The following is a 27,612-nucleotide window of genomic DNA, read 5'->3' on the forward strand; positions in this document are numbered from 1 at the left end:
AGCGACGCGCTAAAACGCTAGGTCAAAAGTAGCAGCAGAGCCTGACCGCCGTCAAATCCCCCAAGTCCGCCTTAAATAGGCGTCCCCTGGACTGAAGCGAGCGTCAGGACGCTCTAAGATGGCGCCCGCAAAAGCGCCAAAGCCCCAATCCAAAATGGCGGCCAAAGTAGATTCGATATTCCCCCTCGGGACCCGGACCCACCAAAGCGGCGGTGCATCAACAGTTTAAATGCAAGTGAGTAGTAGAGAGTGATTAGTAGAGAGTGAGTAGTGGAGAGTGAGTAGTAGAGTAGTAGAGAGTGAGTAGTAGAGAGAGAGTAGTAGAGAGTAGTAGAGTGAGTAGTAGAGAATGAGTAGTGGAGAGTGAGTAGTAGAGTAGTAGAGAGTGAGTAGTCGAGAGAGAGTAGTAGAGAGTAGTAGAGAGTGAGTAGTAGAGTAGTAGAGAGTGAGTGGTAGAGAGTAGTAGAGTGAGTAGTAGAGAGTAGTAGAGAGTGAGTGGTTGAGAGAGTAGTAGAGAGTGAGTGGTAGAGAGTAGTAGAGTGAGTAGTAGAGAGTAGTAGAGTGAGTAGTAGAGAGTAGTAGAGAGTGAGTAGTAGAGAGTGAGTAGTGGAGAGTGAGTAGTAGAGTAGTAGAGAGTGAGTAGTAGAGAGAGAGTAGTAGAGAGTAGTAGAGAGTGAGTAGTAGAGTAGTAGAAAGTAGTAGAGAGTGAGTAGTAGAGTGGTAGAGAGAGAGTGGTAGAGAGTAGTAGACAGCAGTAGAGTGAGTAGTAGAGAGTAGTAGAGAGTGAGTAGTAGAGAGTGAGTAGTAGAGAGAGAGTAGTAGAGAGTGAGTAGTAGAAAGTAGTAGAGAGTGAGTAGTAGAGAGTAGTAGAGAGTGAGTATTAGAGAGTAGTACAGAGTGAGTAGTAGAGAGTGATTAGTTGAGAGTAGTGGAGTAGTAGAGAGTGAGTAGTAGAGAGTAGTAGAGAGTGAGTAGTAGAGTGAGTAGTAGGGAGTAGTATAGAGTGAGCAGTAGAGTAAGTAGTAGAGTGAGTAGTAGAGAGCAATTAGTAGAGAGTGTGTAGTAGAGTGAGTAGTAGGGAGTAGTATAGAGTGAGCAATAGAGTGAGTAGTAGAGTGAGTAGTAGAGAGCAAGTAGTAGAGAGTGTGTAGTAGAGAGAGAGAATAGTAGAGAGTAGTAGAGAGTGAGTAGTAGAGAGTGAGTAGTAGAGAGAGTAGTAGAGAGTAGTAGATTAGTAGCGAGTGAGTAGTAGAGAGTGAGTAGTAGAGAGTGAGTAGCAGAGAGAGTAGTAGGGAGTAGTATAGAGTGAGCAGTAGAGTGAGTAGTAGAGTGAGTAGTAGAGAGCAAGTAGTAGAGAGTGTGTAGTAGAGAGAGAGAATAGTAGAGAGTAGTAGAGAGTGAGTAGTAGAGAGAGTAGTAGAGAGTAGTAGAGTAGTAGCGAGTGAGTAGTAGAGAGTGAGTAGTAGAGAGTGAGTAGTGGAGAGTGAGTAGTAGAGTAGTAGAGAGTGAGTAGTAGAGAGAGAGTAGTTGAGAGTAGTAGAGTGAGTAGTAGAAAATGAGTAGCAGAGAGAGTAGTAGGGAGTAGTATAGAGTGAGCAGTAGAGTGAGTAGTAGAGTGAGTAGTAGAGAGTAAGTAGTAGAGAGTGTGTAGTAGAGAGAGAGAATAGTAGAGAGTAGTAGAGAGTGAGTAGTAGAGAGAGTAGTAGAGAGTAGTAGAGTAGTAGCAAGTGAGTAGTAGAGAGTGATTAGTAGAGAGTGAGTAGTGGAGAGTGAGTAGTAGAGTAGTAGAGAGTGAGTAGTAGAGAGAGAGTAGTAGAGAGTAGTAGAGTGAGTAGTAGAGAATGAGTAGTGGAGAGTGAGTAGTAGAGTAGTAGAGAGTGAGTAGTCAAGAGAGAGTAGTAGAGAGTAGTAGAGAGTGAGTAGTAGAGTAGTAGAGAGTGAGTGGTAGAGAGTAGTAGAGTGAGTAGTAGAGAGTAGTAGAGAGTGAGTGGTTGAGAGAGTAGTAGAGAGTGAGTGGTAGAGAGTAGTAGAGTGAGTAGTAGAGAGTAGTAGAGTGAGTAGTAAAGAGTAGTAGAGAGTGAGTAGTAGAGAGTGAGTAGTGGAGAGTGAGTAGTAGAGTAGTAGAGAGTGAATAGTAGAGAGAGAGTAGTAGAGAGTAGTAGAGAGTGAGTAGTAGAGTAGTAGAGAGTAGTAGAGAGTGAGTAGTAGAGTAGTAGAGAGTAGTAGAGAGTGAGTAGTAGAGTAGTAGAGAGAGAGTGGTAGAGAGTAGTAGAGAGCAGTAGAGTGAGTAGTAGAGAGTGAGTAGTAGAGAGTAGTAGAGAGAGAGTAGTAGAGAGTGAGTAGTAGAAAGTAGTAGAGAGTGAGTAGTAGAGAGTAGTAGAGAGTGAGTAGTAGAGAGTAGTACAGAGTGAGTAGTAGAGAGTGATTAGTTGAGAGTAGTGGAGTAGTAGAGAGTGAGTAGTAGAGAGTAGTAGAGAGTGAGTAGTAGAGTGAGTAGTAGGGAGTAGTATAGAGTGAGCAGTAGAGTAAGTAGTAGAGTGAGTAGTAGAGAGCAATTAGTAGAGAGTGTGTAGTAGAGTGATTAGTAGGGAGTATTATAGAGTGAGCAGTAGAGTGAGTAGTAGAGTGAGTAGTAGAGAGCAAGTAGTAGAGAGTGTGTAGTAGAGAGAGAGAATAGTAGAGAGTAGTAGAGAGTGAGTAGTAGAGAGTGAGTAGTAGAGAGAGTAGTAGAGAGTAGTAGAGTAGTAGCAAGTGAGTAGTAGAGAGTGAGTAGTAGAGAGTGAGTAGCAGAGAGAGTAGTAGGGAGTAGTATAGAGTGAGCAGTAGAGTGAGTAGTAGAGTGAGTAGTAGAGAGCAAGTAGTAGAGAGTGTGTAGTAGAGAGAGAGAATAGTAGAGAGTAGTAGAGAGTGAGTAGTAGAGAGAGTAGTAGAGAGTAGTAGAGTAGTAGCGAGTGAGTAGTAGAGAGTGAGTAGTAGAGAGTGAGTAGTGGAGAGTGAGTAGTAGAGTAGTAGAGAGTAAGTAGTAGAGAGAGAGTAGTAGAGAGTAGTAGAGTGAGTAGTAGAAAATGAGTAGCAGAGAGAGTAGTAGGGAGTAGTATAGAGTGAGCAGTAGAGTGAGTAGTAGAGTGAGTAGTAGAGAGTAAGTAGTAGAGAGTGTGTAGTAGAGAGAGAGAATAGTAGAGAGTAGTAGAGAGTGAGTAGTAGAGAGAGTAGTAGAGAGTAGTAGAGTAGTAGCAAGTGAGTAGTAGAGAGTGATTAGTAGAGAGTGAGTAGTGGAGAGTGAGTAGTAGAGTAGTAGAGAGTGAGTAGTAGAGAGAGAGTAGTAGAGAGTAGTAGAGTGAGTAGTAGAGAATGAGTAGTGGAGAGTGAGTAGTAGAGTAGTAGAGAGTGAGTAGTCAAGAGAGAGTAGTAGAGAGTAGTAGAGAGTGAGTAGTAGAGTAGTAGAGAGTGAGTGGTAGAGAGTAGTAGAGTGAGTAGTAGAGAGTAGTAGAGAGTGAGTGGTTGAGAGAGTAGTAGAGAGTGAGTGGTAGAGAGTAGTAGAGTGAGTAGTAGAGAGTAGTAGAGTGAGTAGTAGAGAGTAGTAGAGAGTGAGTAGTAGAGAGTGAGTAGTGGAGAGTGAGTAGTAGAGTAGTAGAGAGTGAGTAGTAGAGAGAGAGTAGTAGAGAGTAGTAGAGAGTGAGTAGTAGAGTAGTAGAGAGTAGTAGAGAGTGAGTAGTAGAGTAGTAGAGAGAGAGTGGTAGAGAGTAGTAGAGAGCAGTAGAGTGAGTAGTAGAGAGTAGTAGAGAGTGAGTAGTAGAGAGTGAGTAGTAGAGAGTAGTAGAGAGAGAGTAGTAGAGAGTGAGTAGTAGAAAGTAGTAGAGAGTGAGTAGTAGAGAGTAATAGAGAGTGAGTAGTAGAGAGTAGTACAGAGTGAGTAGTAGAGAGTGATTAGTTGAGAGTAGTGGAGTAGTAGAGAGTGAGTAGTAGAGAGTAGTAGAGAGTGAGTAGTAGAGTGAGTAGTAGGGAGTAGTATAGAGTGAGCAGTAGAGTAAGTAGTAGAGTGAGTAGTAGAGAGCAATTAGTAGAGAGTGTGTAGTAGAGTGATTAGTAGGGAGTATTATAGAGTGAGCAGTAGAGTGAGTAGTAGAGTGAGTAGTAGAGAGCAAGTAGTAGAGAGTGTGTAGTAGAGAGAGAGAATAGTAGAGAGTAGTAGAGAGTGAGTAGTAGAGAGTGAGTAGTAGAGAGAGTAGTAGAGAGTAGTAGAGTAGTAGCAAGTGAGTAGTAGAGAGTGAGTAGTAGAGAGTGAGTAGCAGAGAGAGTAGTAGGGAGTAGTATAGAGTGAGCAGTAGAGTGAGTAGCAGAGTGAGTAGTAGAGAGCAAGTAGTAGAGAGTGTGTAGTAGAGAGAGAGAATAGTAGAGAGTAGTAGAGAGTGAGTAGTAGAGAGAGTAGTAGAGAGTAGTAGAGTAGTAGCGAGTGAGTAGTAGAGAGTGAGTAGTAGAGAGTGAGTAGTGGAGAGTGAGTAGTAGAGTAGTAGAGAGTGAGTAGTAGAGAGAGAGTAGTAGAGAGTAGTAGAGTGAGTAGTAGAGAATGAGTAGTGGAGAGTGAGTAGTAGAGTAGTAGAGAGTGAGTAGTCGAGAGAGAGTAGTAGAGAGTAGTAGAGAGTGAGTAGTAGAGTAGTAGAGAGTGAGTGGTAGAGAGTAGTAGAGTGAGTAGTAGAGAGTAGTAGAGAGTGAGTGGTTGAGAGAGTAGTAGAGAGTGAGTGGTAGAGAGTAGTAGAGTGAGTAGTAGAGAGTAGTAGAGTGAGTAGTAGAGAGTAGTAGAGAGTGAGTAGTAGAGAGTGAGTAGTGGAGAGTGAGTAGTAGAGTAGTAGAGAGTGAGTAGTAGAGAGAGAGTAGTAGAGAGTAGTAGAGAGTGAGTAGTAGAGTAGTAGAGAGTAGTAGAGAGTGAGTAGTAGAGTAGTAGAGAGAGAGTGGTAGAGAGTAGTAGAGAGCAGTAGAGTGAGTAGTAGAGAGTAGTAGAGAGTGAGTAGTAGAGAGTGAGTAGTAGAGAGTAGTAGAGAGTAGTAGAGAGAGAGTAGTAGAGAGTGAGTAGTAGAAAGTAGTAGCGAGTGAGTAGTAGAGAGTGAGTAGTTTAATTTAAAAGGAACACAATGAGGAGGTTCATTTTGAAATAGAAACTATGATTAGTGTGGAAAAAAGAAAATTAGGGCACATTTTGAGTGACTTCTCAAATCCTCTTCTATTTCATAAAAAAATTCTGACATGCAGACTGAAACAGGCACAATACCAGCAGCAGACTTCCCTGGTGAGCAGTAGCTTTACTACAGTGATCTAATAAGCAACTAGAGTTCTAACATTCCGAATTATGGGAAATGTGCGACACATCTGAATGCCTTCTTGATGAAATGAAAGTAAAAACCCTGAAAGTATTTCCTACTAAGGAGACTGTTGTAAATGAGGAAATTAGGAAACTTCAAAACAAATAAGTCTCCCAAGATGGCCACCAGAGACAAAAGAGCCCAAATGTAGCACAAATATCACTGAGATGTAGCCCAAGTATAGCCCAATGACAGAATGTCCCAGAGTGTTTTAAAGAACAACTAGAGCGCTAACAGTCTTACTTATGACAAAAGTATGGCACACCTGATGCCATCTTGATTGGAATAAAGTGGTAACACTTAAAACATTTAATTTGCAAAGGAACAAAATGAGGGGGTTCATTTTGCCATAGAAATTATGATTAGTGCTGCAGAAAGAAAGATTAGGGCACATTTTGACTTCTCAAATCCTCTTCCATTTCATTAAAAAATTCTGACATGCAGACTGAAACATGCACTTTGAATACCAGCAGCAGACTTCCCTGGTGAGCAGCAGCTTTACTACAGTGATCTAATGAGCAACTAGAGTGCTACCATTCAGAATTTATGGAAAATGTGTGACACATCTGAATGCCTTCTTGATGGAATCAAAGTAAACAAGCATTGAAAATGCAATAGTTCTCGCCCTCATTTAAGTTAAAGCAATTCTGTTTGTAATTAGATGGCTTCTTAGCTTTGCTTGTATTAGAGTTTTTCAAACTTTCATGTATGTATATGTATATGTTTGCATGCATTTATATTTATATAGATATGCAGATTATATGTATATGTTTATATGTGCATATATATATATATATACACATACATCTATATAAATGCATATGCATATATATGCATATATATATGTGCATATGTTTGCATGTACAGAGAGGTAGAGAGGTAGAGGTGTATAGGTAGAGGTGTAGAGGTAGAGAGGTAGAGGTAGAGAGGTAGAGAGTAGTAGAGAGAGATAGAGAGAGGTAGAGAGGTAGAGAGTAGAGAGCGAGTAATAGAGAGTAGAGAGTGAGTAGTGGAGAGTAGTAGAGAAAGTATCAGAGAGCGAGTAGTAGAGAGTAGTAGAGTGAGTAGTAGAGTGAGTAGTAGAGAGTAGTAGAGAGTAGTAGAGAGTGAGTAGTAGAGAGTAGAAGAGAGTGAGTAGCAGAGAGAGAGTATTAGAGAGTAGTAGAGAGTGAGTAGCAGAGTGAGTAGTAGAGAGTAGTAGAGAGAGAGAAGTAGAGAGTGAGTAGTAGAGAGTAGTAGAGAGTGAGTAGTAGAGAGTAGTAGAGAGAGAGTAGTAGAGAGTGAGTAGTAGAGAGTAGAAGAGAGTGAGTAGTAGAGAGTGAGTAGTAGAGAGAGAGTAGTGGAGAGTAGTAGAGTAGTAGAGAGTGAGTAGTAAGGAGTGAGTAGTAGAGAGTAGTGGAGTAGTAGAGAGTGAGTAGTAGAGTAGTAGAGAGTGAGTAGTAGAGTGAGTAGTAGAGAGTAGTTGAGAGCGAGTAGTACAGAATGAGTAGTGGAGAGTGAGCAGCAGAGAGTAGTAGAGAGTGAATAGTAGAGAGTAGTAGAGAGTGAGTAGTAGAGAGTAGTAGAGTGAGTAGTAGAGAGTGAGTAGTAGAGAGAGAGTAGTAGAGAGTGAGTAGTAGAGTAGTAGAGAGTGAGTGGTAGAGAGTAGGAGAGAGTAGTAGAGTGAGTAGTAGAGAATAGTAGAGAGTGAGTAGTAGAGCGAGTAGTAGAGAGTGAGTAGTAGAGAGTGAGTAGCAGATAGAGTAGTAGAGAGTAGTAGAGAGTGAGTAGTAGAGAGTGAGTAGTAGAGAGTAGTAGAGAGCGAGTAGTAGAGAGTGAGTTATGGAGAGTAGTAGAGAGCGAGTAGTAGAAAGAGAGTATTAGAGAGTGAGTAGTAGAGCGTAGTAGAGTGAGTAGTAGAGAGTGAGTAGTAGAGAGTAGTAGAGAGAGAGTAGTAGAGAGTGAGTAGTAGAGAGAGAGTAGTAGAGAGTGAGTGGTAGAGAGCAGCAGAGAGTAATAGAGTGAGTAGTAGAAAGTAGTAGAGAGTGAGTAGTAGAGAGTGAAAAGTACAGAGTAGTAGTAGAGAGTAGTAGAGAGAGAGAGTAGTAGAGAGTGTAGTAGAGAGTGAGTAGTAGAGAGTAGTAGCGAGTGAGTAGTAGAGAGTAGTAGAGAGTGAGTAGTAGAGTAGTAGAGAGTGAGTGGTAGAGAGTATTAGAAAGTAGTAGAGTGAGTAGTAGAGAGTGAGTAGTAGAGAGTGAATAGTAGAGAGTAGTAGAGAGTGAGTAGTAGAGAGAGTAGTAGTAGACAGTGAGTAGTAGAGAGTAGTAGAGCGTGAGTAGTAGAGAGTGAGTAGTAGAGAGTAGTAGCGAGTGAGTAGTAAAGAGTGAGTAGTAGAGTAGTAGAGAGTGAGTAGTTGAGAGTGAGTAGTAGAGAGTAGTAGAGAGTGAGTAGTAGAGAGAGAGTAGTAGAGAGTGAGTAGTAGAGAGTATAAGAGAGTGAGTAGTAGAGAGTGAGTAGTAACGAAAGAGTAGTAGAGAGTAGTACAGAGTGAGTAGTAGAGAGTGAGTAGTAGAGAGTAGTGGAGTAGTAGAGAGTGAGTAGTAGAGTAGTAGAGAGTGAGTAGTAGAGTGAGTAGTATAGAGTAGTTGAGAGCGAGTAGTACAGAATGAGTAGTGGAGAGTGAGCAGCAGAGAGTAGTAGAGAGTGAGTAGTAGAGAGTAGTAGAGAGTGAGTAGTAGAGAGTAGTAGAGTGAGTAGTAGAGAGTGAGTAGTAGAGAGAGAGTAGTAGAGAGTGAGTAGTAGAGTAGTAGAGAGTGAGTGGTAGAGAGTAGGAGAGAGTAGTAGAGTGAGTAGTAGAGAATAGTAGAGAGTGAGTAGTAGAGCGAGTAGTAGAGAGTGAGTAGTAGAGAGTGAGTAGTAGAGAGTGAGTAGCAGAGAGAGTAGTAGAGAGTAGTAGAGAGTGAGTAGTAGAGAGTGAGTAGTAGAGAGTAGTAGAGAGCGAGTAGTAGAGAGTGAGTAGTGGAGAGTAGTAGAGAGAGAGTAGTAGAGAGTGAGTAGCAGAGAGAGAGTAGTAGAGAGTGAGTGGTAGAGAGCAGCAGAGAGTAGTAGAGTGAGTAGTAGAGAGTAGTAGAGAGTGAGTAGTAGAGAGTGAAAAGTACAGAGTAGTAGTAGAGAGTAGTAGAGAGAGAGAGTAGTAGAGAGTGTAGTAGAGAGTGAGTAGTACAGAGTAGTAGCGAGTGAGTAGTAGAGAGTAGTAGAGAGTGAGTAGTAGAGTAGTAGAGAGTGAGTGGTAGAGAGTATTAGAAAGTAGTAGAGTGAGTAGTAGAGAGTGAGTAGTAGAGAGTGAATAGTAGAGAGTAGTAGAGAGTGAGTAGTAGAGAGAGTAGTAGTAGACAGTGAGTAGTAGAGAGTAGTAGAGCATGAGTAGTAGAGAGTGAGTAGTAGAGAGTAGTAGCGAGTGAGTAGTAAAGAGTGAGTAGTAGAGAGTGAGTAGTTGAGAGTGAGTAGTAGAGAGTGAGTAGTAGAGAGTAGTAGAGAGTGAGTAGTAGAGAGTGAGTAGTAGAGAGAGAGTAGTAGAGAGTCAGTAGTAGAGTAGTAGAGAGTAGTCAGTCAGTGTCAGTCAGTGTCAGTCAGTGTCAGTCATTCAGTGTCAGTCAGTCAGTCAGTGTCAGTCAATCAGTGTCAGTCAGTCAGTGTCAGTCAACCAGTGTCAGTCAGTGTCAATCAGTGTCAGTCAGTGCCAGTCAGTCAGTCAGTGTCAGTCAGTCAGTGTCAGTCAATCAGTGTCAGTCAGTGTCAGTGTCAGTCAATCTGTGTCAGTCAGTGTCAATCAGTCAATGTCAGTCAGTTAGTGTCAGCTAGAGCAACTCTGCTGACCTGGTTCGCTGGCTCTAAAGAAGCTCTGCTGACCTGGTTCTCTCTCTCTAAAGCAGCTCTGCTGACCTGGTTTCTCTGGCTCTACAGCAGGTCTGCTGACCTGGTTCTCTGGCTCTAGAGCATCTCTGCTGACCTAGTTCTTATGCTACAGAGCAGCTCTGCTGATCTAGTTCTCTGGCTCTACAACAGCTCTGCTGACCTGTTTCTCTGGCTCTAAAGCAGCTCCGATTACCCAGTTCTATGGCTCTGAAGCAGTTCTGCTGACATGGTTCTCTGGCTCTAGAGCAGCTCTGCTGACCTGGTTCTCTCCCTCTAAAGCAGCTCTACTGACCTGGTTTCTCTGGCTCTGCAGCAGCTCTGCAGACCTGGTTCTCTGGCTCTAGAGCAGCTCTGTTGACCTGGTTCTTAGTCTCTAGAGCAGCTCTACTGACCTGGTTCTCTGGCTTTAAAGCAGCTCTGCTGACCTGGTTCTATGGCTCTAAAGCAGCTCTTCTGATTTGGTTCTGGCTCTAGAGTAGCTCTGCTGACCTGGTTCTCTGGCTCTAAAGCAGCTCTGCTAACCTGGTTCTCTGGCTCTAAAGCAGCTCTGCTAGCCTGGTTCTCTGGCTCTAAAGCAGCTCTGCTGACCTGGTTCTCTCCCTCTAAAGCAGCTCTGCTGACCTGGTTTCTCTGGATCTACAGCAGCTCTGCTGACCTGGTTCTCTGGCTCTAGCGCAGCTCTGTTGACCTGGTTCTTAGGCTCTAGAGCAGCTCTACTAACCTGGTTCTATGGCTCTAAAGCAGCTCTGCTGATTTGGTTCTCTGGCTCTAGAGTAGCTCTGCTGACCTGGTTCTCTGCTCTAAAGCAGCTCTGCTAACCTGGTTCTCTGGCTCTAAAGCACCTCTGCTGGCCTGGTTCTCTGGCTCTAAAGCAGCTCTGCTGACCTGGTTCTCTCCCTCAATAGCAGCTCTGCTGACCTGGTTCTCTGGCTCTACAGCAGCTCTGCTGATCTGGTTTTCTGCACTCACGATGCACGCACCCGAATTCGCGAAAATATATTTAAAAATAATATAAGTTTATTATAAGTACAAATATATTATTTTGATGAATATCTTGCCTTAATATGTATATTAAAGACACATACATATCATTTTGTAACATAATTTTTTTTTGCGGGAGTCGCGCACCCAGCGCGCCCCAGCACGTATATGATGTCACGCGGGACCCGCAACCGCGCAAACATCTCGTACCGTAATGCGCATGTGTTGCGAATTTGCGGGAGCAGGAGTCGCAGACTGGTCGCATACCAATCGCGCATATCACGTGATATTAAATGTATATGATGTAACTGAAAAACATGCAGCCGTCGCACACCATACGCAGATCCTTCATGACTTTTCTAAAATGGCGGCTAAAATGCACGCACCCACCGTGATGTGTACACTTTGAGTGCGCGACTCCGAAAAAAATTGGAATTTTTAAAAAAAAAGAAAATAATATGAATATATTAAAATAAAAAATGCAAACAAGAAAATTAATCAATATTTCAGTTTTAATTAAAAAAAAATTTTTTTTTGCAATTTTCAGAAAAATATATAATGTTATTTAATGAATAAAATATTTATAAATAAACAGTTAAAAAACGGTAGAAAATCAGTACAAAAAATAGATATAACTACTATCACACTTAAAAGTTAGCATTTAAAAAACCTTTGAAATTCACTGAAAAAAACATAGGTTTCAGAGACGTTATAGTTAGAAATTAGCATTTAAAAAACCTTAGAAATTCACAGACAAAACCATAGGTTTCAGGGGTGTTATAGTTAGCTGCGCATTTCACTCATACAAAACCATAGAAATTCCTCCGTTATAGTTAGTTCTGCTAACTATAACTCACGCGCCCGCAATGCACTGCTGATGATGTCACATATTGCATCATTCATGACATGGTCAGTGACATCACTGATGACATCACTGATGACATCTCAAATGACATCACTGATGACATCATCTACTTGACAATCTGATACACCTCATCATACACTAGTATAACCTTTCATCACTCACTGTAAAATACAGAGTACATATTTGAAACCATTGACACACCAATACCAGTTACTACATACCCACTCACTGATTCCTAAGTCTACACACACAACTACCCATTCAACAAAAGAATCATCTATACATGCAGTCATTAATTAATAGAACACTATCAAATGCACTTATACACATATATAGACATTGACACATCAGCAGTCATCTTAGTCGGTTATGCAGTCATCCTACTCACTCATGAAAAAAATGTATCACACTTAAATTTACTCCCTTACACATTTATCCAACAACACCTCATTCATTCAAACAAATAGTAACTCATCGTTAATATGTTAAAAAAGCACCATTACAATTATACACTCATTCATATAGTTACTCTCAAAATCACTGGGCCCGATTCACAGAACTAACTTAAGACAAAATCCTAAATTTACTACCATTTTGATATTCACAGAAGGCACTTACTCATTTTGGTATTCACAGAAGGCACTTACTCATTTTGGTATTTACAGAAGTTAGTAGTCCTAACTTTAGGTCTCCTAAATGCCTTCTGTGAATACCGAAAGTCTTAAAGTTAGTTTTTTTCTCAGTTTAGGAGTAGTAACGTTAGGACTCCTAACTGTAGGACTCCTAAATGCCTTCTGTGAATACTGAAAGTCTTAAAGTTAGGATTTTTCTCTCCTAACCTGAGAAAAATCCTAACTTCAAGACTTTCGGTATTCACATGGTAAAATCACCTTAGAACACACCACAATTCCTAAAATGAGTATGGTACCATCAACAAATGATTTATAATGTAACTAAAGTCTTAAAACCTTCTATTAACTGCAATGCTTTTTAATGAGGTGCTATCATGTATATTGGTCCCAAGATGGCTGCCAACACTTCTTGGATGAAGTGCTGACAGCCAATAAGATCTCACGATGAGATATGTGGTTAGGCTCCGTCCAGATATACCTATGATTTTACTTATGATTTTCTCAGCAACTACTGAACGGATTTACACCATTTAACCAAAAGACACGAGTGTGAACCAAGGGCTACCTCTTTGCCAAATTTCGTGTAATTCCGTTCAGCAGTTCGGGCTGCAGCTGCGATTAACGGTTCTTATGGAAAATTGCATGGGGAAAACATGTTTTGGGACCCCCTTTTTTCTCGGCCCCTGCTTGGCGAATCACCCCAAGACTTTCAGGATAGGAGCGGACCGGAGCGCCCCACCAGTTTTGAAACTTTCACGAAGATTCGTCAACCGGCGCCAAAGTTATTCCAAATAGAATGTTTCGGATTTCCTATGGATAATAGATCCTAACTATAACTACCTACTGATGACCTCCAGTAGGTAATAGATAGATAGATAGATAGATAGATAGATAGATAGATAGATAGATAGATAGATAGATAGATAGATAGATAGATAGATAGATAGATAGATAGATAGATAGATAGATAGATAGATAGATAGATAGATAGATAGATAGATAGATAGATAGATAGATAGATATTCACTGAAAATACCATAGGTTTTACAGACGTTATAGTTAGAAATTAGCATTTAAAAAACCTTTGAAATTCACTGAAAAAAACATAGGTTTCAGGGATGTAATAGTTAGTTGGACATGGATATGTGGCAGTGTGTGAGTGTTTATATAGGTGTATGAGAGCATATGATAGTGTTGCATTGATGAGTGACTGCATGTATGAGTGATTGTATGTGTGAATGAGTGGATGTGTGTGTAGACCTATGAACCAGTCAGTGCGTATTTAGTAACTGATATTGATGTGTCTATTTGTTTTTTAAATGGTAGTCTGTATTTTAGAGTGGGTGTATCAAAGGTTACTTTCAGGTGTGAGGAGGTGCATCAGATTTTTAAGTGATATCATCAGTGATGTCATTTGAGATGTCATCAGTGATGTCACTGACCTTGTCATGAATGATGTAATATGTGACGTCATCAGCAGTGCATTGCTGGGCGCGAGTTATAGTTAGCCGAACTAACTATAACGGTGGAATTTCTCTGGTTTTGTATGAGTGAAATGTCCAAATAACTATAACGTCCCTGAAACCTATGGTTTTTTCAGTGAATTTCAAAGGTTTTTTAAACGCTAATTTCTAACTATAATGTCTGTAAAACCTATGGTTTTTTCAGTGAATTTCAAAGGTTTTTTAAATGCTAATTTCTAACTATAATGTCCCTGAAACCTATGGTTTTTTTCAGTGAATTTTAAAGGTTTTTTAAATGCCAATTTCTAACTATAACATCTGTAAAACCTATGGTTTTTTCAGTGAATTTCAAAGGTTTTTAAAATATTAAACTACTATTCTGCTATTTGTCATTAGTACTGTTTTTTCTAACTTGCGGGACAGTGATATGGGGAGAGGGAGTGTGAATGAGATATCTCGCAGAGAGAGAGCTGCAGTATATTTCCAGTCTTGGCTTCAGAGATACAACTGCAGGCCCGAGAACTCACGCACGAAGACCGGTGGTTTGCAGAGGGAGAGTAGCGGGCTCGAGAAGGTTGTTGGGTGCTATGCTTCAGAGAGCTGTGGTCTAACTCGCACAGAGAGAGCAACGGGCTGACGGGCCTGTCAGCAGACACACAGCTACGAGCTAATGGGCTGGCTCGCAGAGGTAGAACTGCCGGCCCGATGGCTCGCAGACGCAGAGCTGTGAGCCAACGGACTAGCTTCTAAAGGCATAGCTGCCAGCTGGTGATGTGAGGACAGGGAGCGTGAAAGGGGTATCTGGTACAGACAGAGCTCCGGTATGTTTTTAGAGTTGCCTCGCAGAGGTAGAACTACGGACCCGATGTCTTGTAGACGGAGAGATGCGAGCTGACGTGGACTGAATCACAAAATGGCTGCCAACAGTTCCTAGTTTCAACAGTTCACACCAAAACTCGCAGAGGGTGAGCTGTGGCCCGTGGGCTCGACTCGCAGAGGGAGAGCTACAGGCCGTCTGCTTGTAAAGGCACAGTAGCGTACTGGCTCGCAGAGGTAGAGAGCTGCAAGTAGATGCAGCAGCGTACTGGCTCGCAGAGGTAGAGAGCTGCGAGCCGACGGACTGGCTTCTAAAGGCATAGCTGCGAGCTGGTGATGTGGGGAGAGGGAGCATGAAAGGGGTACGTCGCACAGACAGAACTCCGGTATATTAAATTGCCCCAGGACCTTTGTTTTATTTTCACTCGATGCGAGGCACAAGATGGCTGCTAACAATTCCTGGTTTGAAGTGTTAGCAGCCAATCAGAGGCAAGCTCATGCTCGGGAATTAGGCTCCGCCCAGATATATATATATATTTTTTCCCCTTTAATATCACAAAAACTACTGAACGGATATACACCATTTCAACAAAAGCGTGCTTTCTGGACCAAGACCTTTCTCCCTGCCAAATTTGTCATAATTCCGTTGAGCAGTTTGACCTGTAGCCTTGTTTAAAATTTCCTATGGAAATTGCATGGAGAAAACACTTTTTGAGACCCCTCTTTTTTCTCAGCCCCCCCTCAATGAATCACCCCCAAACTTTCAAGATAGGAGCTGATCTGAAAAGAGGAACTTTTTGGAAAATTTCATAAAGATTGGTCAAACAACGCCAAAGTTATAAGCACATCAAAAAATGCTTTTCCTACGGAAACTAGGTTCTAACTATAACCATCTACTGGTGACTGCCAGTAGATAATACATATATATGTATACCACCTGTCCCAGAATGCAATAGAAAAATGAGCCACCGGAGGATGTAATTATAAAAGCGGACATTTGGATGTGGGGACAAGCGGCATGTGAGGTGCAGGCTTACCTTTGATAAAGGTCTATGTTAGACTGAAACGCGTTAGGACTGCCATGCTGTTTTTACTAGTATTGAATTAAATTGGAAATCCGGAAAATTACGAGTGCGGCTCACCTTCTTTCCGTGAGGGGAGAACTGTGTTGATGTGTTTTCGGCTTGGTCCTGCCGAGGAGCGACGCACCACCAACAAGAGCGCCACCATTGTCCACCCTGGACCGGTTTTGTTGCTCGTGAAAACGTATCAGGGCAATGAGGTGCTGCCAAAGACCGGCTTCGGTATTGGACCCGTTCCAGCCTTGAAAATTGGGCTAGGATGCGGGGTAATGAATGCGGATAACTGGGAATAACTAATCAAGCAGAGTGATCCATGTAACCAGCAAAATAAGCACCGCCCACTGGAGGGAATCATTAAGAGACTGCCGGTTGGAACCACATGCCCCAGAATGCAATAGAAAAATGAGCCACCGGAGGTTGTAATTATAAAAGCGGACATTTGGATGTGGGGACAAGCGGCATGTGAGGTGCAGGCTTACCTTTGATAAAGGTCTATGTTAGACTGAAACGCGTTAGGACTGCCATGCTGTTTTTACTAGTATTGAATTAAATTGGAAATCCGGAAAATTACGAGTGCGGCTCACCTTCTTTCCATGAGGGGAGAACTGTGTTGATATATATATATATATATATATATATATATATATATATATATATATATATATATATTCACTGAAAAAACCATAGGTTTCACACATGTTATAGTTAGCGGAAATTTTACTGATAAAAAACCAATGATATTCCCCCGTTATAGTTAGTGCAGGCAACTATAACTCACGCGACCGCAATCCTCTGCTGATGCTAATACTGTATTTAGACACTTATTTGCCCATGTCTTCTTCCATACATTTTTAGCTATACATATATTACAAATATTTTTTTTTCATAAAGACACATATGTCATCAGCAGAAGATTGCGGTCGCGTGAGTTATAGTTGCCTGCACTAACTATAACGGGGGAATTTCATTGGTTTTTTATCAGTAAAATTTCCGCTAACTATAACATGTGTGAAACCTATGGTTTTTTCAGTGAATTTGCAAGGTTTTTTAAATGCTAATTCCTAACTATAACGTGTGTGAAACCTATGGTTTTTTCAGTGAATTTGTACGGTTTTTTAAATGCTAAGTTACTTTACGCCATTCGTGGCGTGCGCGCCCACTTAACGCAGTTCGTTCCGTGCGCGCACGGTGCGCTTCGCGCACCGCGCGCCCACTTTACGCAGGTAGTGCCGTGCACGCACGGTGGGCACGCGGTGCGCTACACGCACCGCGTGCCCACGTTACGCTAGATAGGCCATGTACGCACGATGCACTTCGCGCACCGTGCGCACATGGAGGACATATGATGCACTTCGTTTTGAAAGGTAATATTTTAATTTTTCGTATATTTTATAAGCCATGCACAAATGGTGCCCTTCGGGCACCATTTGCACACGGGGTGGAGAGAGTGTGGATAATTTTTTTTTTTTTTTAATTTTTTACCGTACGCGTACGGTAAGCGTAATCGGCGAAATTACTGAAAAAATAAAAATTCCGTTTTTGGCCTTGGGGGATCTTTGGGGACTCCCCCAACATGGCTATGTGTGTGGGAGCTGTCTAAACAGCCCCTTTACATGTTTTTGGGCTTTATATTTTAGAAATCACTCTCAGTGCGAGAGAGAAAATGGCGGCCGCCGCTTCCTGGTTTCGGCCGATTCGAATGTTTACTAAGATCTAACAGCCAATCAGAATCGCGCTCGCGCACACCACCGTACGCGTACGGTAAGCGTACCGTAAGCGCACCGTAAGCTGGCTCAGATATATATATTGATTTAAAGGCTATTTTCTCAGAATCTACTGAACAGATTTACACCAAACCTACAAAAGGCACTTCCTTGACCTGAGGACTACCTCTCTGCCAAATTTCTAGTAATTCTGTTCAGCCGTTCGGGCTGTAGCCCTGTCTAAAGGTCCTAGGGAAAAATGCATGGGAAAAACGCTTTTTGGGACCCCCCTTTTATCTCAGCCCCCGCTTGACGAATCCCCCCGAGACTTTCAGGGTAGGAGCGGAGCGTAGCGCCCCACCTATTTTGAAAAATTCGCGAGGATTCGTCGACCGGCGCCAAAGTTATTCAAAATAGAATGTTGCGGATTTCCTATGGAAACGTGGTCCTAACTATAACTACCTACTGGCGACCGCCTAGGTAATATATATATATATATATATATATATATATATATATATATATATATATAGATAGATAGATATATTTCCAAAAGAGTTCCATTTACCAGGGGCTCTGACCCTGCAGGGCGGGCTCTTAAAGGCAGGAGTGGAGATCATGCCACTTGTAACTCCTCACAAAACACACCAGAGCCCAACTTCGTCTAACAGCAAGAAGCTGACTTTATTCGTCAGGAGCACTGCAGCATGTGACACACTTAAGTAGTCCTGACACGTTTCAGCATTACTCCGCCTTAATCATAGGTAGGTGAATCTTAATTATTTCCAAGTAGACTTGGTCCCACAGTTACTGAACTGCGGGTCCCAGCATGCACCAGGTAGGCGTCCGCAGGTATGTACTGCACTCGTGCCTTTCTGCTCAATGGCGTTATTTCACCCAGTGTCACTAATACTTTTGCCAGCCTGACGGTGCAATTGCATTTCTGCTGCCAAGTGCTTTTCAATATTGTTGCCAAGTGCTTAAGCAAATGCTGCAGTGTTCCTAAAATGTGCGCTTCAGCAGCAAAGTTGTAGGGAAAAGGAGGACACCCTTCTCCTCTCCCTTTCGTCAACGAAATACTAAATAGCCAAGGAAGTCCAGATATGGCTGGCAACATTGTAAGCGGGTCATTCCCCTCCATTAATATTTCCAAATGATTTCCATTTACCAGGGGCTCCGACCCTGCAGGGCGGGCTCTTAAAGGCAGGAGTGGAGATCCTGCTGCTTGTAACTCCTCACAAAACACACCAGAGCCCAACTTTGTCTAACAGCAAGAAGCTGACTTTATTTGTCTCGAGCACTGCAGCATGTGACACACTTAAGTAGTCCTGACACGTTTCGGCGTTACTCTGCCTTAATCATAGGTAGGTGTGTCTTAATTATTTCCTAGTGGACTTGGTCCTGCAGTTACTGAACTGCGGGTCCCAGCATGCACCAGGTAGGTGTCCGCAGGTATGTACTGAACTCGTGCCTTTCAGCTCAATAGCGTTATTTCACCCAGTATCACTAATACTTTTGCCAGCCTGACGGTGCAATTATATTTCTGCTGCCAAGTGCTTTTCAATATTGTTGCCATGTGCTTAAGCAAATGCTGCAGTGTTCCCAAAATGTGCGCTTCAGCAGCAAAGTTGTAGGAAAAAGGAAGACACCCTTCTCCTCTCCCTTTCTTCAACGAAATACCAAATAGCCAAGGAAGTCCAGATATGGCTGGCAACATTGTAAGCGGGGCATCCCCCTCCATTAATATTTCTTAAAAGAGTTCCATTTACCGGGGGCTCCGACACTGCAGGGCGGGCTCTTAAAGGCAGGAATGGAGATCCTGCCGCTTGTAACTCCTCACAAAACACTCCAGAGCTCAACTTCGTCTAACAGCAAGAAGCTGACTTTATTTGTCTCGAGCACTGCAGCATGTGACACACTTAAGTAGTCCTGATGCGTTTCAGCATTACTCCGCCTTAATCATAGGTAGGTGTGTCTTAATTATTTCCAACTGGACTTGGTCCTGCAGTTACTGAACTGCGGGGCCCAGCATGCACCAGGTAGGTGTCCGCAGGTATGTACTGGACTCGTGCCTTTCTGCCCAATAGCGTTATTTCACCCAGTATCACTAATACTTTTACTAATATATATATATGTAGGTAGTTTTATTTAGGACCTAGTTTCCATAGAAAACTCATTTTTTGTTTTCCCAATAACTTTGGCGCTGGTTGACGAATCTTCGTAAAACTTTCAAAACTTATGGCCCGCTCTGGTCAGCTCCTATCTTGAAAGTTTTGAGGTGATTCGCCAAGCAGGGACCTAGAAAAAAGGGGGGTCCCAAAACGTGTTTTCTCCATGTTATTTTCCATAGGAAACTTTAGACACGGCTACAGCCCGAACTGCTGAACGGAATTACACCAAATTTGGCAAAAAGGTAGCCCTTGGTTAAGAAAGAGCTCTTTTTGTTAATTGGTGTAAATCCATTCAGTAGTTCCTGAGAAATTTTAAAAAAAGTGGTCAAAAAATGCATTTCCCATAGGAAAATTTAGACACGGCTACAGCTGGAACAGCTGAATGGAATTACACCAAATTTGGCAAATAGGTAGTGTTTGCTTTAGAAAGCATCCATTTTTTTAAATGGTGTAAATCCGTTCAGTATTTCTTGAGATATTAAAGGAAAAAAACCTTTATATATGTAGGCGAAACCTAACCCCTGAGCACAAGCTTGGCTCTAATTGGCTGCCAACAGTTCCAACCAGGAACTGTTGGCAGCCATCTTGTGCCTCGCATCGAGAGAAAATACATCCAGTCTCCCCACAAAGAGCCGCGTTTTTGGCTTATTTAATAGGCGGGTGCCCAACCCGCCTATTTATACTTTTAAAGGCCGAAGCGGGTGCCAAACCCGCCAGTTCGTGTCCCCCCGCGTGAGGCCGCCGCCGAGAACACCTGGGATGAGCTGAGCCGCCGTGCTGCCCGTGGCGACCCGGAAGTCAGGCAGAGTCTGCCTGGCTGTGGGCGGGGCCTGCGAGTGCAGCAGCGTTCGTGGTGGTGGTGGTATGAAGAGCCTGGGTTTCTTCAACATTCACACAGAACATGTAGATGTTTTCTGTTAACAGAATGTCTTAGCTCATGCTCTGTGTACGTCCATATACACATTGTATAATCAGTAAAAATGTGTGTATCATACAAGAGCTGAGCAGTGGAAGCTTGAAGGTGCGGGCCGAGAGAAAAAGGCAGCAGGAGGAGCCTGCGGTAGCTCCTGATTGCCGGAACCGCTGTGGGGAGTGGCGTCCATCTGTGGAACCCTTGAGCAGTGTCGACGTTGAGGCGGGGGCTTCCTCCTTGCTGGCTGGATTGCAAGCTGTGGAAGAGCCGGGGGTCAGTGGGTGAGCGTTCCTTCCCTTGCCCCCCCACCATCGTACTGAAGCTGCGGGCCGGTGGCCTGTAGGCATCAGGCCTAGGTCTTGATGGTGGGGAGTTGCAACCTGCAGCTGGAATCGTCTGCCTGAAGTGGGAGCGCAGCCAAGTCCGGGATGTCCTCACTGGCAGTCACACAAAGCCCAGAGAGAAGTGCAGAGCAGGAGACACGGAAGGCGATTACCAGGGGGACGAAGTGTCACTCCTGCCACCGAACGTAACACCCAGCAATTCGACCTTGGTGCCAGCTACAAGACTACACCAGCCGGAAAGATAGAAGCATAGCAGAGCGGCCTGCATGAGATCGCCAAACGTGTGAGAGGCCTGGCAAGGAAGAGGAGGGTGGGGGTATCGCTCAGCACCACTGCGTGAGGCCGAGTTAGAGTGGAGAAGTGGCAGCAGCAGGCCCGCTGAAGACACCTAAAAAAGGTAGCATTGAGCGATTGCAGGCAGCTTTAGCATGGCACACAGCCCCATGCCGGCCCAACAAGCATTCCCTACACCAGCGACCCCAGACCTGCATGGAAAGGACCACTGTGCCAGTTTTTCAGCATTGCGGGAATCCCCCACTTGACACAGTATAGCACCGCACACCCACCAATACTGGCATCAATCTCAGCCCCAAGGTGCTTGTTACTGTATGCACATAGCTGTAGTCATCGCCCAGCCCAGGGCTACCACCTGCCCCTTTAGCCTCTGGCTATGCTTTACCTGGGTAGCCCGGCCTTTAGTAAGTAGCAGTTTTACATTAACCCCTTCTGTGCCCATGAAGAGCTGGACTCGTCATGGAGCACAGCCGCGCTGTGCCCATGACGAGTCCAGCTCGTCATGAGGCATTCCCCGGGGAATCCCTCTGGTGCGGGCACCAGAGGGATTCCCTTTTAACCAAAATAGCCTCGGGAGCTGGGGAAGAGCTTCCCCAGCTCCCGAGCCCCCCCCCCCTGCTTTCAGTGTAATGACGATCGGCGCGCACGTCGCGCCGACGTTATTACACTGAAAATGAAACTGAAATGAGCCAAGAGGCTCATTTCAGTTTCACTTTGTACGTGCTCAGGGGGCTATCTCAGCTCCCTGAGCACGTAGAAAGACGGGAGAGGTATCGTTGGAAAGGGGAGAATCTCCCTTTCCAATGGTACTGCCTGCTTGGGGATCACCACAGGAGGGCGATCCCCAAGCAGGGATCTACCCACTAGACACCAGGGAGGGGGGAGCGGCACCTTGGGCAAGGGCCTTTGCTCCCCCAAATAATTTTGGCTTCAGTTAGTCTTTTTGCCCCCCCCCTGGGGGGCAGATGGGGGCAGTAGCCCCCAATCTGCCCCCGGGGGGGGCAAAAAGCCCACTAGACACCAGGGAATTAAAAAAAAAAAAATAGGGGTGGGGGCTGCCCAAAATAGGCAGGCCCATGCCCCCACCCCACCCCCTCAATTATCACAGTCTTTATGCCCCCCCCGGGGGCAGATGGGGCATTGGCGGATCACTGACGAAATATCGAGAAGAAGAATATCGAATTCCCAAAATATCGAAGGACAAATATAGAATGCCAAAATATCGAAGCCCTATCTCCAAACAGGTAAGCACAAAAATATAGAATCCTAAATATCGTTGTCAAAAATATAGTTAGTCACAATATCGAATTTTTTTAAATGTCTTTATGTAAAATTAATTAAATAAAACATATAATTAACTGAAACATACTTAAAAATACTTAAATTACTTTAAAATTAATAAATAATTAATGTAAGTAAAAAATAAAAAAAACATATATTAACGTAATATTTATTTAAAAAATGCAATATTTTTTGCGTAAGATAGCGGGCGGGTAAAATTTACTATTACCACTCCAGTAAGTGCAATAGTAGGGAAAACGTTGGATAGCGGGAGGGTAAAAATTACTATTCCCACTCCAGAGAGTGCAACAGTAGGGAAAGCGTTGGATAGCGGGAGGGTAAAAATTACTATTCCCACTCCAGACAGTGTAATAATAGGGAAAGCATTGGATAGCGTAGGGGTAAAAATTAATATTCACACTCCAGAGAGTGCAACAGTAGGGAAAGCGTTGGATAGTGGGAGGGTAAAATTTACTATTCCCACTCCAAAGAGTGCAACAGTAGGGAAATCGTTGGATAGAGTAGGGCTAAAAATTACTATTCCCACTCCAGAGAGTGCAAAAGTAGGGAAAGCGTTGGATAGCGTAGGGGTAAAAATTACTATTCCCACTTCAGAGAGTGCAACAGTAGGGAAACCGTTGGATAGCGGAAGGGCAAGATTTACTATTCCCACTCCAGTGAGTGCAACAGTAGGGAAAACGTCAGATGGCGTAGGGGTAATCATTACTATTCCCACTCCAAAGAGTGCAACAGTAGGGAAAGCGTTGGATAGCGTAGGGGTAAAAATTACTATTCCCACTCCAGAGAGTGCAACAGTAGGGAAAGCGTTGGATAGCGTAGGGGTAAAAATTACTATTCCCACTCCAAAGAGTGCAACAGTAGGGAAAGCGTTGGATAGCGTAGGGGTAAAAATTACTATTCCCACTCCAGTGACTGCAACAGTAGGGAAAGCATTGGATAGCGGGAGGGTAAAAATTACTATTCCCACTCCAAAGAGTGCAACAGTAGGGAAAGCTTTGGATAGCGTAGGGGTAAAAATTACTATTCCCACTCCAAAGAGTGCAACAGTAGGGAAAGCGTTGGATAGCGTAGGGGTAAAAATTACTATTCCCACTCCAGAGATTGCAACAGTAGGGAAAGCTTTGGATAGCGGGAGGGTAACATTTACTATTCACACTCCAGTGAGTGCAACTCTAGGGTAAGCGTTGGATACCGTAGGGGTAAAAATTATTATTCCCACTCCAGTGAGTGCAATAGTAGGGAAAGCGTTGGATAGCGTAGGGGTAAAAATTACTATTCCCACTCCAGTGAGTGCAATAGTAGGGAAAATAATAATTTAACATTTTATTAAAAATAAATAAATTATTAATACCAAATAAAAATATTAAAATTAATTACCAATCACACAATATTTAATAATTATTTTTTTTATAAACATCAATGTTTTTTTATTAATAACATATTAGTAATTAATTAACAACCAATTAATTTTCAATACCAAACATTAATACATAAAATTAGTACCAATTAATAATTAATTAAGAATACATTAATTAGCAATATACAAAAATTATTTCAATAATTAATTATTTACAATTAAATTAATTCCCACCATATTCCCCTATAAACCCACAACCCGCTACAAATAATAAATGAATACAATTAACATAATTATCAATTAAACAATTAATACTAATTAATTAACAATTAATACTAATTATTTACCAATTAATAATTATTCAACAACCAATTAATTTTCAATACCAAGTAATAATTACCTAATAACAATTAAATTACTTCCCACCCTATTCCCCTATAAACCCACAACCCGCTACAGAAGTAAAACGCAAAATTAAATTAAAAATAATTAATAATTCCTAAAAATTATTATTTAATGTACTATAATTAAATTACTTCCCACCCTAATCCCCTATAAACCCACAACCCGCTACGGAATTAAATTACACAAAAATTAAATAACATAAAATTCATTACTTTAAAAATATTCAAACATACATTCCAAAATGTATACATACTTTTAACACATATACTAACACTTAAAACACTATAAAAATGTTCGATATTTTTAACAACTATATTATGACTGTCGATATTACTTACTTCTATATTATTTAAATCGATATTTTATTTCTTACCTGATTTTCGATATTCTTCACCACTATATTTTGGCAATTCGATATTCTGTCCATTCTATATTAAAAACTCAATATTCTGTCCTATCGATATTTTGAATTCGATATTATGTCTGTTTACCGGCATTGGCCCCTAATCTGCCCCTTCGGGGGGCAGAAAGCCCACTAGACACAAGGGAATTGGAAAAAAAATAAAAATAGGGGTGGGGGCTGCCCAAAACGGGCAGGCCCATGCCCCCACCCCACCCCCCAATTATCACAGTCTTTCTGCCCCCCCCTGGGGGGCAGATGGGGCATTGGCCCCTAATCTGCCCCTTCAGGGGGGCAGAAAGCCCACTATACACCAGGGATATCTTTTCATTTTTTTTTTAGGGTGGGGGCTGTCCGAAATGGGCACGCCAATGCCCCCACCACCATTACAGCCTTTCTGCCCCCCCCTGGGGGGCAGATGGGGCATTGGCACCCAATCTGCCCCTCCGGGGGGGCAAAAAGACCACTAGACACCAGGGAATTGGAAAAAAAACTAAAAATAAGGGTGGGGGCTGCCCAAAACGGGCAGGCCCATGACCCCACCCCACCCCCCAATTATCACAGTCTTTCTGCCCCCCAGGGGGCAGATTGGGCATTGGCCCCTAATCTGCCCCTTCGGGGGGCAGAAAGCCCACTAAACACCAGGGATTTTTTTGCATAATTGTTTTTAGGGTGTGGGCTGCCCGAAACGTGCACGCCAATGCCCCACCCTCCACCCACAAAAATGACAGTCTTTCTGCCCCCCAGGAGGCAGATGGGAGCTGTAGCCCCCAATCTGCCCCCCCTGGGGGCACAGAATGCCCACTAGAAACCATGGATTTTTTTGTTTTATTAGTGTAGGGGTAGGGGCTCCCCAAAATGGGAATGACAATACCCCACCCCACCCCCAGAGAAATTCCAGTCTTTCTGCCCCCCCTCCCCGGGAGGGCAGATGGTGGCAGTGGCCCCTGATCTGCCCCCTGGGGGCAGAAAGCTGTTTAGGTGCCATTGAGTACGCAGGCTTTTTTTATGCATGGGGGTGGGGGCTGCCCAAAATGGTCATACCAATGCCCCCATCCCCACAAAAAATAGCCACTGTCTTTCTGATATGTCCCTCTCTAGGGGCATATCAGGATGAAACTCCCTTCTCCGATTCCCCCCAGGGCGGCAGAAAGCCCACTGGGCTCCGAATTTTTTTTAGCAATTAGCAATGTGCATACCGTTGGATTTTGGGCCCTAGCGCAGTTGGCACGTAGGCAAACCTAGCAAACCTGTATATTTTTTAAAACTAGACACCGAGGGGAATCCTGGATGGGGTGACTTCACTGCCTCCCACCAGGTTCTGTTACCCAGAATCCATTGCAAACCTAAAAATGTGTCCAAAATAACACATTTTCCACAAAATGCCACCCACCCTGCGTTCCCCAAAGTCTTCAGAGAAAAATGGTACCTCACTTGCATGGATAGGCCTAGTGCCCGCGTCAGACAAGGGCCCAAAACCTATTGAGGAGACATCAAAATTAACTATCACAAAACAAACTGGTTTTGCAAAGGGGGTCCCATGAGTTTTTGGCCCCGGGCTTGGCGGCCATTTAGGGAAACCTACCAAACCCACACATTTCTGAAAACTAGACACCCAGGGGATTCCAGGGAGGTATGGCTTGTGTGGATCCCCCAACGTTTCCTTACCCAGAATGCCCTGCAAACCTCAAATTTAGCTGAAAAATTCACCTTTTTCACATATTTTTGTGTGGGAAAGTTGTGGCATCACCGGGCTGACACAAATTTCCTAACACCCAGCGTTCCCCCGGGTCTCCCGATAAAAACGGTGCCTTACTCGTGTGAGAGGCCCAAGTACCCGCGGCAGGCAAGGGCCCAAAACGAATTGAGGCGACATGAAAATTGCCTACCTCAAAACGACCTGGTTTTGCAAGGGGGGTCACCTGGGTTTTTGGCCCGGTGCTCGGCGGCCGCCTAGGGGAACCTACCAAACCCACACATTTCTGAAAACTAGACACCGGGGGAATTCCAGGGAGGTTTGGCTTGCGTGGATCCCCCAACGTTTCCTTACCCAGAATGCCCTGCAAACCTCAAATTTAGCTGAAAAAATCACCTTTTTCACACATTTTTGTGTGGGAAAGTTGTGGCATCACCGGGCTGACACAAATTTCCTACCACCCAGCGTTCCCCCGGGTCTCCTGATAAAAACGGTGCCTCACTGCGAAATTGAGGTGTGCCCACGATGCGTTTTGCGCCGTTTCCTGTCGCAGGCACTAGGCCGACCCACACAAGTGAGGTACCATTTTTATTGGAAGACTTTGGGGAACACGGGGTGGGTGGAAATTTGTGGATCCACGCAGATTCCACAACTTTCCACCACAGAAATGTGGGGAAAATTTGTTTTTTTTGGGCAATTTTTTAGGTTTTCAAGGGATTCTGGGTAGCAGAACCTGGTGGGAGGCAGTCAAGTCACCCCATTATGGATTCCCCTGGGTGTCTAGTTTTCAAAAATGTATAGGTTTGCTAGGTTTCCCTAGGTGCCGGCAGATCTATGGTTCAAAAACTGCAGCTAGGCACTTTGCCAAAAAAGGGTCATTTTTCACAGCGAAATTGAGGTGTGTCCATGTTGCGTTTTGTGCCGTTTCCTGTCGTGGGCACTAGGCCGACCCACACAAGTGAGGTACCATTTTTCTCGGAAGACTTTGGGGAACGCGGGGTGGGTGGAAATTTGTGGATCCACACAGATTCCAGAACTTTCCACCAGAGAAATGTGGAGAAAATGTGTTTTTTTGGCAATTGTTTAGGTTTACAAGGAATTCTGGGTAACAGAACCTGGTGGGAGGCAGTCAAGTCACCCCATCCTGGATTCCCCTGGGTGTCTAGTTTTCAACAATGTATAGGTTTGCTAGGTTTCCCTAGGTGCCGGCAGTGCTATGGTTCAAAAACTACAGCTAGGCACTTTGCTAAAAAAGGGTAATTTTGCAATGTGAAAATGTGGTGTGTTCACGTTGGGTTTTGAGCCATTTCCTGTCGTAGGCACTATGCCTACCCCTACAAGTGAGGTACCATTTTTGTCGGGAGACTTAGGGTAATTCAGATTTGTAAAGGAACTGTTATTACCTATTGACTTTCAATGCATTTCTGCCTTCCAAATGAAAGACATTGTGTTAAAAAGAAGTCATTCTAAAAAATGTCTGATAATTCTCATGCTAGTATGAGTATCCCAATTTCGGAAATGTGCAAATATCTACTGTTTCTAAACTCTATATTTTGTTCCCATGTCAGAAATACATAGGTGTCTTTCATACCGATTTTCCATGTACACATTTTTACAGAATAATTACTATATACCCGGTACATAATAAAAAAAAATTGCAAGTTGCTGCTCAGTTTTTGGCTCTGGGTTCGTCGTGTTCTTGGTGAACCTACAAGTCCTATATATCCCCACAACCAGTAATGTCCAGCGGATGTAACGGTATATTGCTTTCAAAGAGCTGTCAAAATTAGAAGAAGTTACAGGTGAAAACGTTGACACAAAAGGCGCTTTTTTTCAACAAATTTTCAATTTATCCTATATTTAACTGTTAGTTTCTATAAAGAAACCTTGATGGATCTACACAAATGACCCCTTGCTGAATTCAGAATTTTGTCTAC

This window comes from Triturus cristatus, chromosome 11, assembly GCF_964204655.1.
Source record: "Triturus cristatus chromosome 11, aTriCri1.1, whole genome shotgun sequence".
Classification (NCBI taxonomy): domain Eukaryota; kingdom Metazoa; phylum Chordata; class Amphibia; order Caudata; family Salamandridae; genus Triturus; species Triturus cristatus.